Below are 22,254 nucleotides of genomic sequence, written 5' to 3'. Positions count from 1 at the left end.
TCCTTGGAGAGCAGGCCTGGAGAGGCTTTGTTATGTCTACCTAGCATGAGAGAACAGAAGTTAACAGGCTACAAGAAACTTCAGTTACACACTAGGCAGTACAGGATTTGAAAAATCAGGATTTGAAAAAACAGGATTTGAAAGTTAAAAACTAAGGCATCAATAGAAATGTCCATTGCATTAAAACAATGCTGATTTTCAGTTCTGATTTTCGTTTCTGATTTTGAGATTGCTGAAATGACTGCTAGCTGCAGTCACTGTGGTATACACAGCCTTGCTCCTGAGCCAATTGGAGTCTGGTTTTAACACATTTTCTTTACATGGTGTGATTGCACCATTTCAACCAGAGTAATACTTTTTTCCCCACTCAGAACAAGTTATGTGGTTTTCCCAAATTAGAACTGGAAGTGATACTGGCATCTCACAAGTTCATTTTGTTCAGTTATAATTAGGGGATTGTGAAGTAGGTGGTGGTGTTCCATGTGTAAGATTTAGGTTTCAGTAGAAAGAGTTTCAAGGCTGTTCAGTAACGTGCAATAGAGAGTGCATTTTATAATAAATTTCTGCTTATATTATCTTTCATGAATATATTTTGTACATGTTAATGACTTTTTAATGTATCTTCCAAACAGTTTTACAGAAATATTATAAATATTTTAGTCTTTTTTTTATTACCAAAACTACAGTAATAATTGTGTATCAAATGACATCTTCTCTACCTTGTTGTGAAATACAGAAGCAATTGTTGTCACATCACATGATTCAGTTAGCAGTGGTTACAGTCAGAAGTGTTACATTCCCTGTTTGTGTATGATATTCAGCCTCAAGGCAAGTATTGAACAGAAATATGCTGGTTCTGATGTTGAATTTTTATGCTTCAGAAAACAGTGTCAGAGTTGACTATTAAGGACGTGACTATAAGGACGTGCAGCATGAATGAAATCTGTTGAGCTGGAGTACAAGTGACATCTTTGATTCTATAAATCTTTTGCATCTCAAAAATAAGAGGCCAAGGGTAGAAGTGGTAAGACTGCTAATTTATTCACGGTGATGAAGGGGAAGTTAAAGCATAAATAGATATGAATGTGATGTTCCTTTGCACTGCCATTTTGGATTGATGAGAGGAATTTAATGATCTCAGTGTATTTTCTGTTTGGAGTATTTTTAAATTAATCTTTTGTCTTAAAACTGTTGTATAATGTTGGTATATAACCTTCCTAGCAGCCTTCAAAAATGGAGTTGGAGCAATGAAGTAAACTGCTAAACCTCGTTCATAACACTGTGAAGAAAAAATAATTAGATGTTGGTTCGAAGGCAGAGGAAGATTAATAAGTTAGTGAAGTCATGATTTGGGAGAACAAATTGTTATGGAGAGTGAGTTTGAAACCACTCAGTTCAGGAACACAGCTTTTATACTGGTCTGGGAAAGCTCGTAATTGTGTCAGTTTAGGTGTCTCAAAACATGCAGAGAACTCCAAGACACACAACACAGAAATCATCTGTGTGCTGTGAGATGATTCTGCTTTTAAAGGCACAAAGTCTGGTTAAGGGCTTATGTTTGCATCAGAATTGTGTAGGTGGCCCTGCAGAGGGTGGAGATCTTTGTCAGAGTTCATGGCTGGCATAGCACAGGCGTTTGCAGTGAGTCTCTTGATCAAGGCTAGGAATTTTTACTGCTATATCAAAGCAAACAAAAGTAATACTTGTCCTTCACAAGAAAAATTATAAATTGTCTGATGTAACTTATTTCAGACTGAATGAATAGTAAAAATGAAGTTAGAATTTTATAGAAGACCTTTTATGAAATGTTGTTCATCAGAAATTAAATAAACATGAGCTAAGGGACTCCAATAGAAAAGAAAGAATTTAAGATGTAGAATTTTAGCTAGGCCATGTATTATCAGTATTGTTGTTGTTACTGTTCATTTTCTTATCTGATTGCTGTTTCCAGTAAATTTTTCTTATCCCCAACCTATGATCTTCATCTTCTGTGCTTCCAGTTGGTGGTGAAGGAGGGGCAAGCCAGCGTCTTGGTTTTAGGGGACTACTAAATTGGAGGATATCATTCCTAAACCATGACATTTGGGAGGGAGGGAAGGAAGGAGATGTTTCCTTTTTCTTCCAAATACACAGTCCTTTGATGGCTACCTCTCACTTTGTTTTTTCAAAATAATATTGATTTTTGTCTGTGTGCCAGGTTTCTTGCCAATTTTCACTTCAGATACTGATGTCCCTTGGTAGAGAACATGCAGTAATGTCAGGAGCAGGAAGAGGTAAAGGCAGTAACAAAGGCATCCTGAAACAAGGGGTTCCTTTGATAGGATGAACTGAATTCCCTAAACAAAAATCTAACATCTCTTTATTTTTAACAAGTCCTTTGATAAATAATGGGGAAGCTTAAGAGAGAAATCTGCTGTCGTATTTTAACCCCAGCCAGCAACTCAGCCCCACACAGCCACTGACTCAATCCTGCTTGGGGGAATGGAGGAGAGAATCAAAGAGTAAAACTGAGAAAATTCATGGGTCAAGATAAAGACAGTTTAACAAGTAAAGCAAAAGCCACATGCACAAGGAAATCAAAACTCGTTAGAAGGATGAAATTTGAAATCAGGAGAATACACCAGACAGAGAGGCTCTGTTGTTAGAAAGGGTCTGATTTTTGTGAGGTGAAGAAAAAGTTTTAAGTAAGGGAAGATTCTTAGAATAAAGTGAAAGCTGTGGGGATGATTATCATCTCACTGGGGCTTTATGAAGGTGACAGTCACAGGAAGACATCTGTTAGAAACATGCACCAGAGACCCTTGTGAGCAAGGAACAGAAGTTTCTGTGCTAGGAGGGTAAGGAGCCACACTGACTAAAATAAATATCGGGACAGATGTGCCTGAGAGAACCTGTGATAAATTATGTTTTCATCTGTCATTTGTTATTTGATATGTTCTAGAAATTCTGGTAAAAGTTAACTGTGTAAAACTGGCAAGTAAAGCCACTTCTTGAGTTTAACTCTGATTCCTCCAGAAAGAAATAACTGACATGCAGACTAGGAAAAAGCTGTCTAAGGTACAGGTCAGATCCAAGTGACTTGTAGAAATGTGAGTATGCAAGCCAGGAAGGTGGGAAAATAAATTCAAGTCTAGACTGTGAGCAGGGAAGGGGACCACGAAGGAGTACTGGTACCAGCTGTGAAGGACATGAGACACAAAGAAAACAGTGGGATCTACTTGTCTACTCTTGTGTCTGTGTAGGTCCAGCTCCTTCTCCCAAAGGGGCACACATCGCTAACTAACCTGCTGCTGGCTTTTTTTGGTGTAGTAGGTTAGGAACTTTGCATCTGGCTCCTCATATCTTGCTGTGTGGCCAAGAAGCAGCTGGAACTTTTCCCATGTTGTTGTCAGTGCTCATCCATAGATAGAGTCTGAATCCTTTTTCTTGTGCCTGTCAGTGCCTTCAGGAAACACACTGGGAAATCAAGTTCCTGCTCTCTCCCATCTTAAGGTGGTTTCCATATCCCTGTATTTATGTTTCAGTTTTGGGAATTTTATCTAAGGAATCTTTTACTGAATTCTATTTACCTCCTTTCGAAACCATACTTGATCTGTAATATAAAATATTAAACAATTATCCTCAAAGGAAGAAAGAAAATTGGCAGAGAAGCTCCAGAGATTAGACTAAAATAAATCACATTTTTGTCATTTGCACTGTTTTCATCCAATTATCCTCTTAGTATTTTATATCTTGTCTTCAGTTTAATTATTTTTGTTTTGTTTTTATTTTTAATAGAAATCCAGAATGGAGAAGGTAGCTATGCTTGTTTGCTTGTTTAGCCTCCAAAGATGTTTAATTAGTTTTATATGATAAATACATGACAAGTAAGAACTGCAATCATATTACATTATTTTTCATGGTCTTTTTACAGAATACCATTGTACACTGTATCACTGAAATTTTGAGAGCTTCTTTAAGAAATTTAAAACTAAATTGTAAAATTGCTCCTCTATAATATATCAGATTTATTTGCTCTTCCTTTTCCCTTTGGATGTAGGTGAAGAAGGTGCTCTTTCATGACAAAGTTTCTCAGATGAGCTCAGGGGCGTCTCCATCACTTGGCATTGTGTGTAAATCTTTAAAGCTGATTGTACATTCGATGTGTTGCCATACAATTTAGTCAGTTCTTGGATCACTCCCGATGTCCCATCTACTTAGTTTGCCTTTTGAGTCCTCTGGCTCTGCCTTTACATTGGAGAACACATAGATCCTTCAGTGGGAATGTTTTAAACCCAGGAGACGGAAAACATTTTCTTTGATTGTCATGCCTATCTAATTTCTGTAGGGAATATGCACTGACCATGGAGACCCACCCTCTTCAGCAGTGTGCCAGTCCACTCAGTGTTTACTGTCCCTCTGTCTCTTCCAACATTACTCTTTTATGTCCTTTTCCATTTCACTAACATATTATTTTTCAATTAATTCAGTTTTGATTTGACTCTTTACAGGTGTCAGTGATTCTATCTCATCTTTTCCTTTGTGATGCCTGCATACCAGAGAAACTTAATTTTTTTAACCACAATTTTGTTGCTCAGCAACCACTACAGCATGATGTAGGTGTTCTTTTAGACCTCAACAAGAACGCTCCAGTCTTGGAGGGCAGTATTTTGCAGTAATGGTCTTGTTAGAGAGGAAAAGGTGTTTCTGCATTTTCCTAATGAGGAAATAACATTTCAGGCTGCTTAGTTTAATTCCCTGTTGGTTTGATAGCAGTGGAGTGATCCACTCTTGCACTTGCCATCAGCAAATCCATGAAGTTGCTAATTAGGAGAAGATTTACAGGTAGGGGTAACATCTTTAATTAGACTAAGTATAGTTGGGAAATAAAAAACAGATAAGCTCTCAGGCACGTAAGTAGTTCTTGAGGTCTGAAACAGAAGTAGGAAACTTCAAAGCAAAATTCAAGTTGGAAGCAACTGCTCTGACTTAATTAAAGAATGACCTACAAAATACTTTTGAAAGATAAGCCTGGAAACTCAAATTCATAACTTAGTAAATACCAAAAGCTATGGACTCACTGCAGATACAGGTTTTCTTGTCCTTTACAACCTTGTCCAAGTCCTTGTCCACCTTCAGCCTCCCATTAATGTTACAGTGTTCCCCAGGTTACGGATTACACATCGATCTTTCCCCTGAGAGAGGGCAATCCCCTCTCACCCCAGCTCCTTACTGAGTGCCTTTGGCTCCCCAAGTAAACCTTCCTCTTCTCCTGAACAGTGTAATTCATATTTAATTAAACCCTAAGCAATTGCTCTTAATGTCTAATTACAGTTCTTTTGACAGTTTTCTCCTTCTGTTTCAGATCTGAAAAAGGACTTGCCAGAACTTTTATCTGCTTTTTCTGAATCTGCTGCTGGTCTAACTAAAAAGTATCAGCTCATTCTAAAAATCTTGGTTTGACTGTATTTTTGGACCATATATCTACAATGACCTTCCACCCTTGCTCCACCCTACTACCCTGCAAAAACAGCTTAAGGAATTATAAGGTTATTTTTTTTTAGTATTCCTTACATAATTTTGTGCTTCTCCTTTATTTATTAGTAAAGTGGTGCTCAAACATAGGCATTAATATACACATGAAGTATTCTGCACTTTAGTGTAATATGAACAACTACTGGATTAAACAGTTTCTTCATTTCTCTCTGAAATGTAATATGGTGAATCAAAGCACATTTCAAGGGTGGAATAAGGGTTTCAGTTTTATGGTGTTACTGCACAAATCTACATACCTGTAAATGACAGGCTCAGTATATTGAGGTCTTCTCCTTGTTTGTAATACTCAGTTTCTTTCTGCCATGAATTGATGGAAAAAGAAAGGTAGAATCATAATCATATTCATTATGATGAGATATCTGACAGCCCTGTGCATCTACAAGTAGCTCTCAAAATCCAGAGAAATTATTTCCCATTGCTTTGTACATGCTGTTTTTATGTGGGATTCAGAGCTCCTGATTTGTGTAAATGAGCATAGTACAAGCCCAGACTGCAGAAATGGATAGAGCAGAGGAAAACCCATCTGACCATTGTCTTACCTGGTAGAGTGCACTGACTTGCAATCATGTGAATCAAATCAAACTTGTTTCTAATAGGAATGTGATGTGAAAGATGCCTGTTATGAACATGAAATTTCTACAAGTCAGAAAAACAAAAAGCCATGCCCTTGGAGGGGTTGTAAGGAGTGTAATGCATTTTATTTGAATGTGGTTTTTTATACCTGAAAACATGCACTTAAAGAAAGTAAAATACTTTTCCTAAACTGTTTGCCAGCAGCAGCTAGAAAACAATACTGTAAATTTAGAGTGTGATTTTTCAACAGTGTTATAAAGTAACTTTCAGAGGACAGGTTCATTAGCCTATTTAGAATGAGACTCTTAACACATTCTTCCCGAGTGCAGTTGGTTCCATTTTTCAGTATCAGTCACATAAGTGATCCAATAGTTACACTTACTGTGAGTGAAATTTACCATCAAGTCTTGAGGTACTGTGTATCACGGTGCAATTTTATTGTGCAAAAGAACCTGATGTTTTCTTGGATTCCTTAGTTCTGGCTCATGCCTCCTCTATCAAAGTCATGGTTGCATAGTCAATGTGAATCAACTAAATGTAATGCCATTGTGGGAAATAGGTGTCTGGACTAGTTCATCTAGCAGTCAGCTGAAGTGATGTCTCTCATTGTTTTGTGATTTGGGGTTTTTTTTCCACCCCTAATCTTTGACAAGAATAGTAAGGAAAAAAGTGTATCACCAAATACTTGGAAAATGCATAGATACCCTTAAATTCTTATTGTTTTCAGATTAGAAATTAAAATAAGATTTAAAAATACCTAATTCAAAAACTGATCTGTAGAATTTCAGTTGAATCATTTTTGATCTGCATCATGCTACATAGTAGAAAGAAAAGTATAATAGTGTCCATATACATATATATTCCACCATGAAAGCCCAAGATGATGTTCCTGAAACAGTTTTTCAGCCAAGAATTTTTATACATTATTTGTACAATGAATATATGTGAAGTTCATCAGCACTCACAGCAAAACTTTAAAAAAGTTGAAATAAAGAATGAATTAAAAACCCCCACAAACTGGCTGATCTTTAATACCTCTAACACAGCATAAATAAAGTCCAGCAGCCTGCCTGTCTCTCTTCTCCTCCCAAGCTCCCCAAATGATACTTTCACACACAACATTCTTACCAAGGTAAAAAAAATTTAATAATAATGAATGTCTCCTTGCTTTCAAAAACCTAGAAAAATATTTCTCTGTAATTCTTTGTCAAAAGTAATAATTGTCTAGGAATCAGAAGCAGAGAAGAAAACAGCTTGTGGTACTATGAACTTTTTGATGCTTGCTCAGTTCTCTAATCAAGATTCACTGCCTAAGGTGCACCAAAAAATGCATTCTTTAACCGATTTCTAAAGGGTAGTTTATGGTTTATGGTTCAATTGGTTTATGGTTTTTTAATGAAATTAATTTGCTTAACCAAAACCTAAACACAATTATAATTCTAACATAGCTATTTAGCTTGCAGGGATTTTTTTAACAATTCTGTGTCCTGGCATTATTGCCAGGTACAGAAAATACAAAGTAGAGAGTGTTCTGCATGCAAGTAATAAGGTGTAGCCTATTCTTTTAAAAGTGTGTATAAATAATTTCTAAAATACCACTTTAAAACTCATGTATTGGTACTGAGGCAAGGTGATTGTTTAAAGCATTCTTTACTTGTTGGGTTTGGGCTTTTCTGAGGAGTTAGGTTTTCAATTTGGAGCTACAGACTAGATGTCAATTTGGGACTACTGATTGGCTGCTGGATGAACTATACCATTTTTTCCCCTATCCAAAGTTTTCTGACTCAGAGTTACTTCAAGATGAGCAGCTGAGTTGAGCTGTTCTTTAATTCATGTTTCTTTTCAATAAAATAACCAGGATAAATGTCACGCGGGTTGAGGAGACTTAATTTCTGTAAAACAGAATGAACAAATGGACATGTTTAGGGAAATCTAGTATAAAATCTTTTAACTGTGTACATTTCAGCATATACTTTGTGAAATTCAGTTCTGACTTCTGTAGTTTTGAGTTTCAGATTGCTTTTATCGTCTAAATAGTTGTTAAAATGCCACAGAGGCTGCGAGTTTCTCAAGTACTGCAGTAAGTGGCAAAGCAGCAGTAGTAGCAGAGTGGTGCAAACAGACACAGCTGTTCCTTCCACCAGCCTTGTCCCTGTTAGTGACATGTGAATCCTTCCCCTGCATGGTTGTAGGCAGTTATTTCACCTGTGATGATTTCTCTGCAAGTTCCCATGAGTATTTTGTTGGCATCCTTTCTTTCCATACACTCTGCTGACTTCTGTGGCATGAAAAGTCTAAGGAAATACTGGTTTCAGTGTTAGGATTTATGAAGCAGTATCATGCTGTCTTCATGGACGTGGTCATGTGTATGTTCATTTGTTAAGAGAAAATATATGACAAGGGTTGTGAATGTTTTGCTGGAAAATATTTAATAACGTATCTTCAGTATTATTTATGCAGTTGATAAAATACTCTTTTTTCTTGCTATGAAAGGAAATAAGATTTTTTGTTTTTATCCCTGCTTCCCCCAAAATAAGGCTTTTCAATCTCTCTGTATGTATTTGGTTCTTTGACTGATTGACCAATATTTTATATCTGACAGAGGCCTGGCAGAAACGAAGTGTTAGGCTCTGAATACAGGTTTCTGAGTGGAGGAGAAAGACCCTATTAATATCCAAAATTATTAACCCCAAATCTAATTATCTTTCCTTTTATTAAGCATCAGAATCTTTCCATGGAGATTTGTAAACAAGGCTTCATTAGTTCTGCTGCTCACATATCTACATGTTTACCTCTGGTAACATGGAAAGGAACCTTCTTCAGGATTGGAAAACAATAATTTGCAGACAAAACAGGGAGGAAATTATTTGAACTAATGATGAGAGATGAGAGGTTGTCTCTGGATTGGAGTACTGTTATGTTTAATTATGAAATTTGTAGGCTAGTCATGATGTTGGTTTGAGGATCTTCATATTAGTAGGCTAAGTAAATAACTGGAGCACAGAAATAATGTCAAGCCCAAGGAAATCTAAGCCTGGAATTCAAAGGTAAACTCTTTTATGTCATTTAATATAAATGGGAAATCTATTCCACCAAATTTAATCTAAAGGTCAGTCACATCATAGAGTTAAATAGAAAAGCAATCCAAATGTATCCCTGCCTATTTTGAACTAGAAGAAATGTCATTTATATAGTAAACTATCTAGAATGCTTGGAATTCCACTGACAACTCTGTCCTTTTCTAAATAACCTCTATTTATAAAGAAATTTGAAAAATATCTCACTTGATGATATCCATTGTATCAACTTAATCTGAGTTCAGTTTTCTTTTCTTGCAGCAAATCTCCCCTAGCCTGATGCCTCCCTTCATAGCCCTAGTTTCTCTTGTCAGTCACTATAAATGTGAGTATCCTTTCTTGAGCCTTGAGATTTTCAGGTTATCCCTATTTTAGATGATTTTGGAGGCTTGTAAATGTATCACAGATAATGCAGGACAAACATTGCACAAGGAAGGATAGCATTTCAAGTTCCTGATTTAATAAATACCAAATTTTTCAAAAGATTACAATTAAGTGTTTATCAGCACACAATATGTTTCATCCTATTTTGCACTAACCCTGTTGAGTTGTTTACTGGGCAAAAGGGACGTGTAATGCTTCCAGAAACATGAGAATACATAAAATTTGCATAGGCCAGATAAAATTACTGCACATTATACAAAAGTGTCTTGTGAAGAACCCAAAGCAAACTGATAAGTTTGAGATGAAGAAGAAATGGAGTTTGTTCAAGGATACTTGAAAGCTTATTGAATCCTTTTTGAACCTTAAGTGTAAAAAATTACTGGTGAATTTAGGTTGAAGCATGGTCCAAGTATTAAATCAAAAGATTTGCTGCAATGCCCACTGAACCCACAGCCATTCTGTGGCTTGTCACTTAAGAAACATTGTTATACCAAATTAAACACAGCTTGTACCTTCTGAGTGATGAGGATAAGGATGATTCAGCTAGCAGGGATATTGTCTCCTTGGGTTTTAACAGCATCTGGCACACTGAGTGCCCTGAGAAATCACACAGGCACATTAAGCCTGACCTGCTTTTCCTTTCTTTGTGACAAGCTTATTACTTCAGGGAGGGGTTTTTATCCATGGCATTTTTGCTTTCATTGTTACAGTGACACTGATGTAGATACTACTTTATGGGTGTGTATGTGTGAGAAGAGTGATCTATCTGACTGCATTTGGGCTCTAGGTACTTAGCATTATAAAATGTTTCTGCTTCATTTTTTCACTGGCTTGTAAGTCTACTGAAAAGTTTCTAAGTGTAGTTTCATAGGTCTGTGTTAGGATGGACTTTATTGATAGATTAGAATTTAGCACAAAAATAGTTGTAGACCCATAGCTCAAAGGGATGAGGCAGTCCTTGTGTCTCAAATGTCACTTCAGTCAAACCACTCCTTTGTCTGAAATACTGTAATACCTATAATTTCCCTTTCTTCCTTCTGGGAAATGTTAAGATTTTATTTTGTTCTGTTAGAAACATTTGTGGCACTAATTCATTATTGGGAGGAGTTATAAACACTTTCAGAAGGTGAAAAATGTATATTTTGCTCCTATAGACAATAGTACATCAGCAAGGGTGAATGTCTGAGCATACAGATATTCTATAAGAGATATATTATCTGCATTGCTCCTCTGGCAGAGTGAAAAATGTTTAATATAGGTTTTTCAAGGCATGAAAACAGTTTGGGATTTGCTTTTCTGTGAAGATGTCTTTGAAGACAGCATTTAATAAAACAGCAAAATACTTCATTTCTCCTGAAAGCTTTTCTACTTTTTCTTACCAGTGAAAATGAGACTTTACGTTGTAACTTGTATTTTACTACTGAACCTGTGCTTGGGGAATGCAGCACTTTTGCAGATTGGAGACAAAGGAGCTTTTTGTTCTCAGCAGTTCTGATTTTACTTAGACTTTCCTATGTGCACACTACAGTAATCAAGGGCAGCTTGTTGGAATTGGTATTGGATAATAATTTTAGTGTGTGTTTGAATATTTCATTTTCTTATGATTTATGATGACTTTATTTACCTAGGCAATTTCAGTAATTTGGGGGTTGTGTCTTTAATGCCTCTTATAGTTAAATCGAATTCCTGATAGAGGGTAGGGAGGGAAGCCTTTATTTGTGCTTTGTCATGTATAAAAATCTATTAGTGATTTGCAGTGAAGTGTTGATCCAAGATTTTGTTAGTGAAAAACAGGCTGTAGCAAGATGTATTTTGTGGATTGAACTCTTACATTTTGCAGTGCTCAAATTTATAGAACTTGTAGTAATTAACTGTTATTTTGTTGGTATTATCCTATGCTCAGCCAGCAGAAATTGAAAAACATGACATTTGTTGTCTATTTGCTGCATGAAATTGTTCTCTGGTAGCATCTTAGGACTTACACTGATAAGCTTAATTATTTGCAGTTAGTATAGGATTCACTTTCTGTTCTCATTTACCTTAATCTTTCTTAATTTTTTGTGTTATACACATTGATGGGGTCATACTCCCCCCTTACCTTGCAAATTCATTTGCATCCACATTACTCAAGGGATTCTTGTTCCCATGTCTGAGTATAGAGATTAAGTGTAATTTAAGCACATAAACCAGCAGCTTTTACAAGTTGTTTTTGTGATCATCTCTTCTTTTGCAGAGATCACCTCATTTTTTTGTTGTAAAATGGTCTGCTGTCCTGTTGATGTTATCAAAGATCATTGAACAGTGTTACAGGAGTGAACTAAGGTAGCATTGATTCTCTTTTTAGAATCATCTGAGGTATTTGCTTTTTCTAATCCCGTAATCCTATCCCATATTTGCCAATATTAGGCATTATATCATATCATATCATTAAATGGTGCTTGAACATTTATTAAATTAACATATTTAAAACATAATTGAAATACTGTACATTTTGTGCTCTAAATAATGTCTTTTTGGATATTTTTGAACTCTGGAAGGTTCATCTTGTATCCCTCATGCCTCTGAACAGTTCTATGCTCTTTTGTAGCTCATGGAATACAGACAGGGACCATGGTGAAGTGAGTGGCCCTGAGACGAAGTTGTGACTGTTGAAATCAGTAGTTTTTCACTGCACTCACTAAATCTAGAATTTCATCCAGTGTGATGCAAGGGTTTGTTCTTGAAGAAATCATGGAGTCAAGAGACACATTTGAAGCTGCTTTGGATTTGTTTCATAAGGCAGGTGTTTTGTGGATATTTTGCTCATTCCAAACTCATGTTGTTTGCTACTGTGAAGAGATTATGACTTTTTAAAGTTTTCTCACGTTTCATTGCATTCACAGTTCCTCAGAACTGCTGCATGTTTCTTGTTACAGCAGGCACCTGGCACATCATTATCATTTTGCTTCTGGCTGTACACTCTGTGATGAAAACTGGGAGCTGCCCTTGGCACAGGTGCATCACAGATAGGTCTGATGTCAATTACAGTGTGGGCAGGGCTTGAGTCTGGGAATACCTGATACAAGAGTGCCGATGGAATCACAAGTCATTTCACTGGATATAGAATTCTGCATCTTATGTAACACTTCAAATGCTCACAGTTTGGATTATCTTTATTGGAAATGTCCCACTAATTTGGCTATGTAATGTGTAATGAGGGGGTATGCAGTTGTCTGCCTCTGATCTTGCATTAACTTCAAACATATTACATAGCATTAGTTTTTTACTTGATGATACAAAAGTTTCTACAATTATTATTTTGCTCAGGAATTGAGAATTGCCTTAAATATGATTTTTTTTTTTAATGTCCTAATAAAGGAACAGTGGTGACTAAAGGTGTAATTGGTCACTGTGAGTGATAGATCTCTTTTCTATCCTGTGTTGATAGATGTGGAGAAACAGAGAGATAGAAATATTAAATAATGTAAAACTTTAGAAGGCAAATTAGGTTTTTTCCCCAGTACAGTTATTATAACATATGTGTGTTACCAGTCAATTAACTCTTGGGACTTCCATCCTAGACAACAGTGGGTACTCTGGTGTTTGTTTTCTCCCAGATCAGTATGGGAGTTCAAAATAGTAAAAGCTTAGTAGTAAATGCCAGGTTTCAAATACCTTTAATAAAAAACTTAAACACTTGATCTGCTTCTAAAATATAGTATTTAAATGCCTTTCTGCCAGTGGTTTAACACTTTATTCATCTAAATTGCTCAATAATGACACTTTTAATTACATCTAGTATTTTACAAAGTTCGAACACATAACTCTAGATATTGGCATTCACAAAACAAGAGAATTAATAAAACCTGTTGATTTTCTTTGGCCTGTCAGATACATGCATTTAACAGGATTGCTGCACAGCTCACTGTGCTCATGACACCTTGTCAGTGTTCTTGGATTTTCCCCCCGCTTTCACAGCAACCTCTGCTTTAGATGTGGCTGTAAACCTCATCACTGTTCTCTGCTGGGACCTTTTGAAGACCAGTCTATTCACCATCACGTCTCCTCTCCCGTCTCTGGCTGCATCCCTCCATGTAATGCCCATGTGTACCTGCCCCTCTCACATGACCCCACTTCATAGGGGGGTGGGAAGTATATTGTGAGGATTTGTTCATTCCTAACCTCAATCATTGTAATACTGAGCAAATCAAACCTTGATACATCTTCTCATCTAGTCTTACTACAGGAAAGGAGAAAAAAACCAAACTGCAAATGGCAGATGGTGTGAGATGCATGGTTCCCAAGGAGTGGCACTGACTGGGTTGGCCTGTTCACATGTATTGTGTTTATATCAATTGGCTGATGCTTTTATGTATTTCTGTGTGTATAGTGAATATTAGATACAACATTAGAGCAATTTCCTACTTGATAACGTTTCAGAGCTACGTTCAAAGTAAAAGAACAAGATCCTTGTTTTTCAGGGCTCTGACATCTAAAACAAACATGTTGAGAAGTCCACTACTTGAGTCTGCTTCTTGAATTTGTTCCACACCAGCTGCCTGAGCACACACACTTGTCTGTATCTTCCCCAGTGCTGTGACATGGCCTCTCAGCTGCTGAGTTCTCTGCCTGCCACTTCCCAAGTGGAAAGAAATCCTCCTGAACCTTTGTTCCATCTCACCTTCCCTAAGTTCCTGCTCCATGTGAAAGAAAGTACCTGTGTGTGATAGGAGCAGTATACTGTCAGGGGTACCAGGAAGGAAACAAAAATAAAAGGAGTGGACAATTCACTCTTCCAAAAAAAAAAAAAAAATCTGTATAATATGTAGAGTAATCCTCAAGATATAATCTTACTGACATGAAAATCATTCAATGCAAGTTTTCACAGCCCCTTACGGTGATTCAGAGGCAGAAGGTAATATAAGAACTGTGGTGAGGTCTGGCATCCAGGGAAAAAGGCTGAGCTACCTACTGATCAAACTAGAGAAAGCAGCCATGAAATTGAGGGATGGCAGCAAAACCTGCAAAATCAACTAATATTTTGAAATATTAGCTTTGGAATTTGGGATGCTTTCATCTGGCTACATATTTTTTAACCAGCCACTTCCTATGCTGTAGTTAAATTAGGGTTACTTCTTATGTGCTATCAAGAAATTATGGGTTTTATTTAAATCAGTGGTAAATTTTCCATGTATGAGATAGGATTTTAATCATTATCTGTAAAGAAAATTAGCTAGCACCTTTAGTTATACATTATATTACACAAGTGACAGTTTCTTATAACTGATCCATAGGTAGTTTTCTAGATCAAGTATTCTGTGAAAAGGCAGTTTATGTGGAGATGGTTGAAGCAGGTCAAATTGCTTCACTTAGTCTTGTTCTCTTCATGTATTCAGCAACTAGTACATATTGACAGACTTAATTGCGGTTGCTTCAAAAGCTAGAGGCTACTTATTTTGCCAAAGATTTTCCATATAAACATGACATTAATAATGTGTGCTTTAATTAAGTTGCAGATAGCTTTTTAGTAGGCTATTTGCTAAAACTGACAAGAAGAAAAGCAATAATGGTTGAGCTGACAGAAATAGAATTTGCGAAGAGAATGAAGTGTTTACCACTGTGTTTTATTTAACACAAATAATAACAGTGAAGAGCATTTCAGACTTTGATAATACCAATGTGTCAGTGAAGCACAGTGAAGTAAGTCTTCCAAAGGCAATTCTTTTTGGTGGCCAAAATTAATGAGTGGCAGATTTCAGATCCTTTCTGGAAAAGATTTGGGGTTTTTTTATGTGTGAAGTGGGCCCGTGGTCATGCTTGTTAATATGTGACTATTGATTTTTCCTATCATGTCATGCAGTGTACACAGTCATTGTAGTCTTGATGTAACAATGAATTGAATTTCCTAATTCTATCTGACTCATGCTTGCAATAATCAATGTCAGCCCTTGCCAGGGCACTGCTCATCCTGCCCCATCTGTTGCTGAAGGATGGCTGGGCTTATTACTTTGTGGGTTATTTTCTCTGTGGAAAATTTTACAATGTTTGTTATACTGTGGATCACTCTGCACTCATTGTGACAGGCTGTATTTGTGAGTTTTGGCCTCCCCTCTAAGTTCTAAGTTGATTATATCTGTGTTGGAAATGTTTTAAGGAGACATATGGACCTTTGTGATATAAAAATCTATTGCAAGATTGCTAGTGTGCAGATCCCCTCTCCAGGGACAGGCAATAGTTAAAGCACACAATGTCTAGGCTTAATGAGTGGTTCCAGGACTAATCACTCTTCACATTAGGTAGATAGAGAAAAAAAATACACCTATATGCCTTTGTTACTCTGTAGTATCCTTCAGTCTCTGGCTCAGTGTCATGCCAGGGTTTGAAGCTCCTTTACATCAGAGTTTTTCCCACAAATCATGACCTACTGAGTCCAATCAGGTTTCTTGAGCTTAATTAATGTCAGTTGTAAAATCAACAGAAAACAGAAGAAAAACACTCTGCATTTAGAAATCATTATGTTTATATTTTTAAAGCTCTTTTTAATCTGCTTTAGGATTTGGACCTCACAAAATGAATAATGCTGTGAGAGCCCACCCACAGTCTTTGTTATCAGAAGCAATTGCAAGGCTTTTCTTTCTTTTCTTTTTTCCTTTTTTTCTTTTTTTTTTTTCTTACTTGTGAGAGACAAAGCAACATTTGGAGGAGGGGGTGGGGATTATCTCTACACTTCTTGAGGACTTGAAAAGCATTTAGGAAAGAATGGTCAAGGACTTGAAAGTCTTGTTTTAGCATGACATTCTGTTGATTCATTTAGGTAATAAAGAGTGAATGAGTTTGTAATTAAATATATTCAAAGGTTTGAAGAACTTTTGTGTGTTCATTAAGCTTCTTCTGCCTTTCAACAGGGATTATGTATGCAATTCTGTACATTATTAAAGTTAAATAAAACATAATAGGCCAAAGACAGGAATTAAAGAAATCCTCTATATTTTTTTCCTTTGGTGAGATAATTAACATAATGAGTTGACACTGGGCATTTTTCCATATTGTATCCTAGTGAAATTGATAGTGCTTTATAGTGGGGGAAAAAAGGTATTCTCAAAGACTCTAGGATGGAAGGTCTAAATAATAAAACAAAGAACCTAAACTTACAATTAAAAAAAAAACCCAAACATAAAGGGTAATTTATTTCCATTAGAAGATGTTACCTATCCTTCAAGGCTGAGTGGATATAATTACCATAATATAAATCTCTTGACAAATAGTGCCTTTAGGCAGCATGACACTAATAATTGTTCAATTACAGACTTTTAGCTTTTCAAATGGCCAGAGTCATCATTATGCACCTCATTAATAGAAATAAAGGCATAGTTTAAATGCATAGGAAAAATATTATTCTTTTGAAGATGAGTTCCTCTTTACATTTAATGTCTTCTGTAATTACTTCTAATAATTTCTAGTAATCATTATTTAATTCTCTTTAGCGATAATTTCACTCTAATCTGATTGTTTACTGAAAAAGAAGGAATTTAATGTTAGTGCATTAAATTTCAAATATTTGTTGGCGACTATATTTACCCTTTTGAAAAATTTTGTTCATTCTACCTCTATACCTTCAAGGTATTTTAAATGTTTCTAACATATCAAATTTATTCTCTGAAACAACTCAATCATCAAATGGTTAAGTATTTTACTGCTGATCTCAACCTCAATTCTTGATTCTCAGTCATGCAATTTAAAGGTACTGAAAATAGGCTAAAATTGATGATCTGATAACTCCTACAGGTTAGGAAGATTCTTGGAAGACACAGACAATTGTTGAAGGTGAAATGGAAAATCACACCTATTTACAATGTTGTTCCTCTTCTAGTATAACATGAGGATGTGAGAGGGAAGATAGATGGAGCTCTCATGCTCTAAGAATATTTGCTGGTGGGAGCCAGGAGGCTCATTGTTATCAAAATTGCCAACCACAGTCAAATGGTAAATAAATATTTCACTCCTTGCAAACACCAATCAGCCTCAGTGTTACTCATCGTATTCCACTCCACTAATTAGGATGTGTTACTGTGCTTAGATCACCATAAATATATATAATATTATGTATTGTCAAATTAATTAAAATGCCCTACCCCCAGAGAGTTTGGAGTCTGATGATTTTATCTGGAAGTGCAAACTGCTTGTCCTGCTGCATGTCCTGCCTTTTGAGTGTTCCCATATTTATTAGCACATAGTTGCAAGGGAAAACAGCCGAGTTTTTTGTGAAAGTACCAGAGACAAAACGTTCTGTTTGACATTATCACTAGTGAGGTAGGTTTATCTGAGAGAAGTTTGAGAAATTATTTCCTTAAATTGTCTGCTGTTAAATGTATTTAAAAACAAAGTACGCTTGATTTCTGAGCAACCTGACATGGATGACTGGGAACAAGGTCCGATAAATATTATCTTACAATTAAGATAGATTCACATTTTTCTTTTGATGATAATTGCATTTTTGTGTGTTTGTTTGTTTCACGTATCTATGACTTTTGACTTGCTACAGTTCTTTGCACTTTAGGTAAATTTTGGAAGATTTAAATGCTTGGAATTGAACGTCGTTTATTCCTATGAAGGATTAAGGGCTCAGGTACACTTTTCAGTGTACAGAAAGTCTTTGCAATGTGTTGACAATATTGAGGTGGTGCTTCTTAATGAACTGGTCTAGAAGGCTTCCAAACGAGCGTGGCCATAACCCAGGCTGGCATTAGTAACACAGGACTTCATTCTCACTTTCAGGAGACAACAACCTATAGATCGGTGAAGGGTTAAGACTATGTCTACTCAGAGCTGGAAAGACAACACTGGAAGCCATTTATAATATTAGACCTTGCTTTAAAAGATTAGAGATCCACTTTGAAACAGGGTATATTTCTGTGTAAAATCAAAATCAATATGGGCATCTCAAATTCATCTTTCAAATTCTTGCATTTCAGACATATTTTCAAAATTATCTCCTAACTCTTTTGTAATAATTCACATTGATTGCATGCACTTGACCAGAGTCAAAGCAATAAAATGCAGACTTCAGTGCTGCTGCAGTCAGCATATGCAGTAATTACAGCTTCATCTGGTTTGATTTTTCTTTGTTTGCTTTTACAACACATGTTACTTTCAAAATTAGAATTTTTCTGATCTATCTTAAACTTTGAGAACTGTTTAAAATTAGAAAGAGGGAGGAAGAGTTCCACATGGGCGAAATTACCTGAGATACTAAAAAAACTGTGGTACATGGACGTGCTTATTTCGTGCCTTGCAAAAGCACAAAGTAAAATTAGGCTTGGTGGCTATACTTTTGAAAGTAGGACTCAATTCCAGTTTGCACATATGTAAGGTGTATTTAGAGAGAGGGTAGTTTTGGTTTTTTCACTCTGGTCATTCTGCAAGTTTTAGTGGCAATTATTTGTTTATATTGTTTGATAAGAACAAAGGTTGAGTAAGTGTCTTGTCCAGAGCCTTTGAATGTGACTATAGCTTTGCAAAAACTATGGCCAGTATTCTATGGGAATACAGGAAAATTAGGAGAGGTGTTCCAACTCTCTTACCCGTCCACCATTGTCTAAATTTTCCCTAGAAATCTGTGTGCATATGTGCTATGTTGCCAACAACAAAAACATTCATTTAGTTTGTTTAAATATAAAAGAGTACTCTCAGGTTCTTCTGTTATAGTCTCAAATGTCTCACTGATACTACATGAGTTTTACTTCTGTTTATAAGATTTGAGCCTAAACCTTATCCATTTCTATTTCCTTTCATGTCCCATTGATATTTACAATGATTTTCATGTAAATACCTGATGACTTTTTGGAAAAGGAGTCAGTTAATATTTCTTCCCACGTACATCAACAGGAAAGTCAATAACCATGGGTACATACAGAGCATGACTACTCTGTTACTGGTAGAACTCAGTCACTGGCATCCTTTTTGCCTTGCAGATCCTAGTGGGATTTGTACTGATGATGGTGTAGCTGACTTTAAATCCTTTGCTCAGTAAAATCTGCAGTGAACTGAAACCGCCTGATTATTTGAATACTTTGTCTTTGGCATATCTTTTTGTTATGAGAAATTTGTACATCTGTGTCTGAGAATCATTCCAGCATGGTACTCACGTTCCTCAGGAGATCTAAGCCTCGATGCCCGCATAGAAATTGTTGCCACTACAAAAGAAATGTCCTTTCATGCCACCTGATCCTCCTTGTCAGTCACTTGTGCCCTGAGGGTGTTTTTGTACATTGTGGCGTTGGGACTGACTTCATAGTATCTTCCCTTATAAAGCAATTTTTACATTAGAGGAACAACTGTCCAACATGAGATTTTAGGGCAGAAGGCAGTATAAGAACATGATTTAAAATGGTAGCAACGTTCTGACGTTGGGATACTGGAGTATACAGGAGTGAAATGTTAGGCACTTACTCTGTAATCAACACAAATTAAAAGGAACAAAAGAAGGTAAATACAGCTGTTCTCTTGTAAGCTGCTGACTTGAAAAAAATAATGGGAAGCATTAGTAGTTGACAGCTAGTTGAAGAGTTCTAAGAATACTAAAGGAAACCAAGTTTCCACAGACAAAAAAATATGAATGGCATTGAGAAATATCATCATATGGCATTTAGCTGTTCCTTTAGCTAAATTTCACAGTCTACCAATGTGCTTTCAAACATCACAGTTCTGTGTTTGCTGGAACTGAAGCTTTATGGTTCAGAAACTTGTCTCTAAATACTGTTATTAATTCCATTTTAAACATCTCATTTAATATGTGCTAATAATGGTTAGCATTTGAAATCATGCATTCTATGGTTATTATGTATAAATCATATATCAAGTATTGTCATCAAAATCACTTTAAAATATGATTATTGTATTCTGCTACAAACTTCCCAGTGGTCTTAAGGAATTGCCTGAAGGCAATTTCGCAGAACAAGTGTTGTGGTAGAAAGCATTCCATTTGAGAGGAGCTCCAGAGAAACACTGCTGGGTCACCACATCCCAGTTCTGTGTAAATATATTATTAATGCTATCAGACCTCACAGAGGAAACACCCAGCAAAGGGTGCCTGACCCTCGTTATGTTGGATGTGATAGCACCTGAAAACAGATTCTCAGTCACAGAATCACAGAATGTTTTGGGGTGGAAAAGATCTTAAAGATCATGTTGCTCCAACCCCACTGCCATATGCAGGGATGCCTTCCACTGGACCAGGTTGTTCAAAGCCCCATCCAACCTGGCCTTCATAGATAGAACAAGAGTAGTTGGTGCTGGTTGGAGTTAACACTGTCTCTGGTTGCATTAGGGTGACATCAGCATCTCTCTTCTATTAATTCAATCTTGGTTGATCCTCCACTATGAGGATGATGCTGTGCACATGTAAACATGCTACCACTAAGAGAGCTTTTGGATCACTTTAGGCTCGATATCTCATAGTAGCTTGCTCAGGCAAGAAGCAACTTGCAGTCCTCTGTGCTGGATACTCTTCAAAGCCTGCTGTATTAAGGACTGAGTTAATAGCTATTTGCACTTTTTAAAAAAGCAATGTAGGGGCAAGTCCCTCAATTACCAACTTGAGAGCTTGAATTAAGATGAATCTGAGAAATGTCCCACAGTATGCATTGACATATATTGCAGCAGAGAAATGTTTTATTTAATCTCTCACTGTTGCCTCACATGAGGATTTATACTGTTGAGTCTATCCCTTGTGATAGTTGAAGCACGTATCTACACAAACATCACTGTCTCACAGTCCTTCCTGCAACAAATTCTAGAACATCTCTTTAAGAAGTCAGAGAATTCTGTTCCAAAAGACGAAAAATTTTATGCTACAATGAAAAACCTCTTGTTTGAGCAGGTATTGGTGCTTCATTCTGAAGCACATTTCTCATTGAAAAGTCTCAGCGCTTGCTTTCTCCTCTCCTCCACAGTGACATTTTGCAGCACTAATTATATCGTCCTAGAATGTTTGTTTTCATTCCAATATGCTGTTGAGTTGCTCTATGTCATGCATCTCGTTTGTAGTTTTCCCCACATGGAAAACTAGAAACGTTTCCATGCTCTGTTTTACATGCACTTGCTGCAGTTCTTTTTTGACATTCATTGTGTAATCAGAGCTGCAGAGAAACCCAAGTTTGCTTCATACTCCTCCTTATTGCCCTGTTCGGAACGATGTGCAAGTAAGGGAAGCAGAATTTGACCTTAGATTTGAGTAGCCAGTATGATACGCACACCATTAGAGTTTATATAAAGCTGTGTTCCACATGGCAGGTTTCCATACATAGAATATACTTTTTAAAGCCAGAGTGCAGAGGATGAAGACAGATGAAGAATTGGATTTTAAAATACAAGGAACAGAGTACTTGCAAATGGACTCATTCAGGATGTTTAAGTGCAGAGAGAATTGTGTTCTCCTAGGATTTGCTTGTTATTCCCATTTCTAAGCTATATAAATGGCTCAGGTGGCAGAATAAAAACATGAAGCGACAAATCTGCTGATTATCCCAGGTTTGAGGGAGTAATGAATGCAAAGTTTACCGAAGGTGAGAAGAAAACTGTTAATTGCTTTTTAATTAGGCTTGTGAAGTTTCAGAAAAGCTACCATTGGTTAATGAGAAGTAATATGTAGTGTGTGAAAATAATAAACATGCTCTAGGAATGGTAAAAGAAGTCAGAAGGGATTTTG

At 36.5% G+C, this 22,254-nt stretch overlaps 1 protein-coding gene across 2 annotated transcripts in view; it reads left to right on the top strand.

Moving 5' to 3' along the window:
* Window positions 1-22,254, top strand: part of TENM1 (teneurin transmembrane protein 1) — an 829,655-nt gene that overhangs the window by 50,048 nt on the left and 757,353 nt on the right. Inside the window, exon 1 of one of the 2 annotated variants that reach the window (XM_032123524.1) lies at window positions 9,469-9,510. The exons of the other annotated variant lie outside the window; for it this stretch is intronic. The gene's annotated coding sequence lies outside the window, so the exon portion shown is untranslated. Of the gene's footprint in view, window positions 1-9,468; window positions 9,511-22,254 lie in introns of those variants that run through there. 2 annotated transcript variants of the gene reach the window in all.

This window comes from Corvus moneduloides, chromosome 14, assembly GCF_009650955.1.
Source record: "Corvus moneduloides isolate bCorMon1 chromosome 14, bCorMon1.pri, whole genome shotgun sequence".
NCBI lineage: Eukaryota > Metazoa > Chordata > Aves > Passeriformes > Corvidae > Corvus > Corvus moneduloides.
This window is presented reverse-complemented; position numbering and strand designations above follow the sequence as displayed.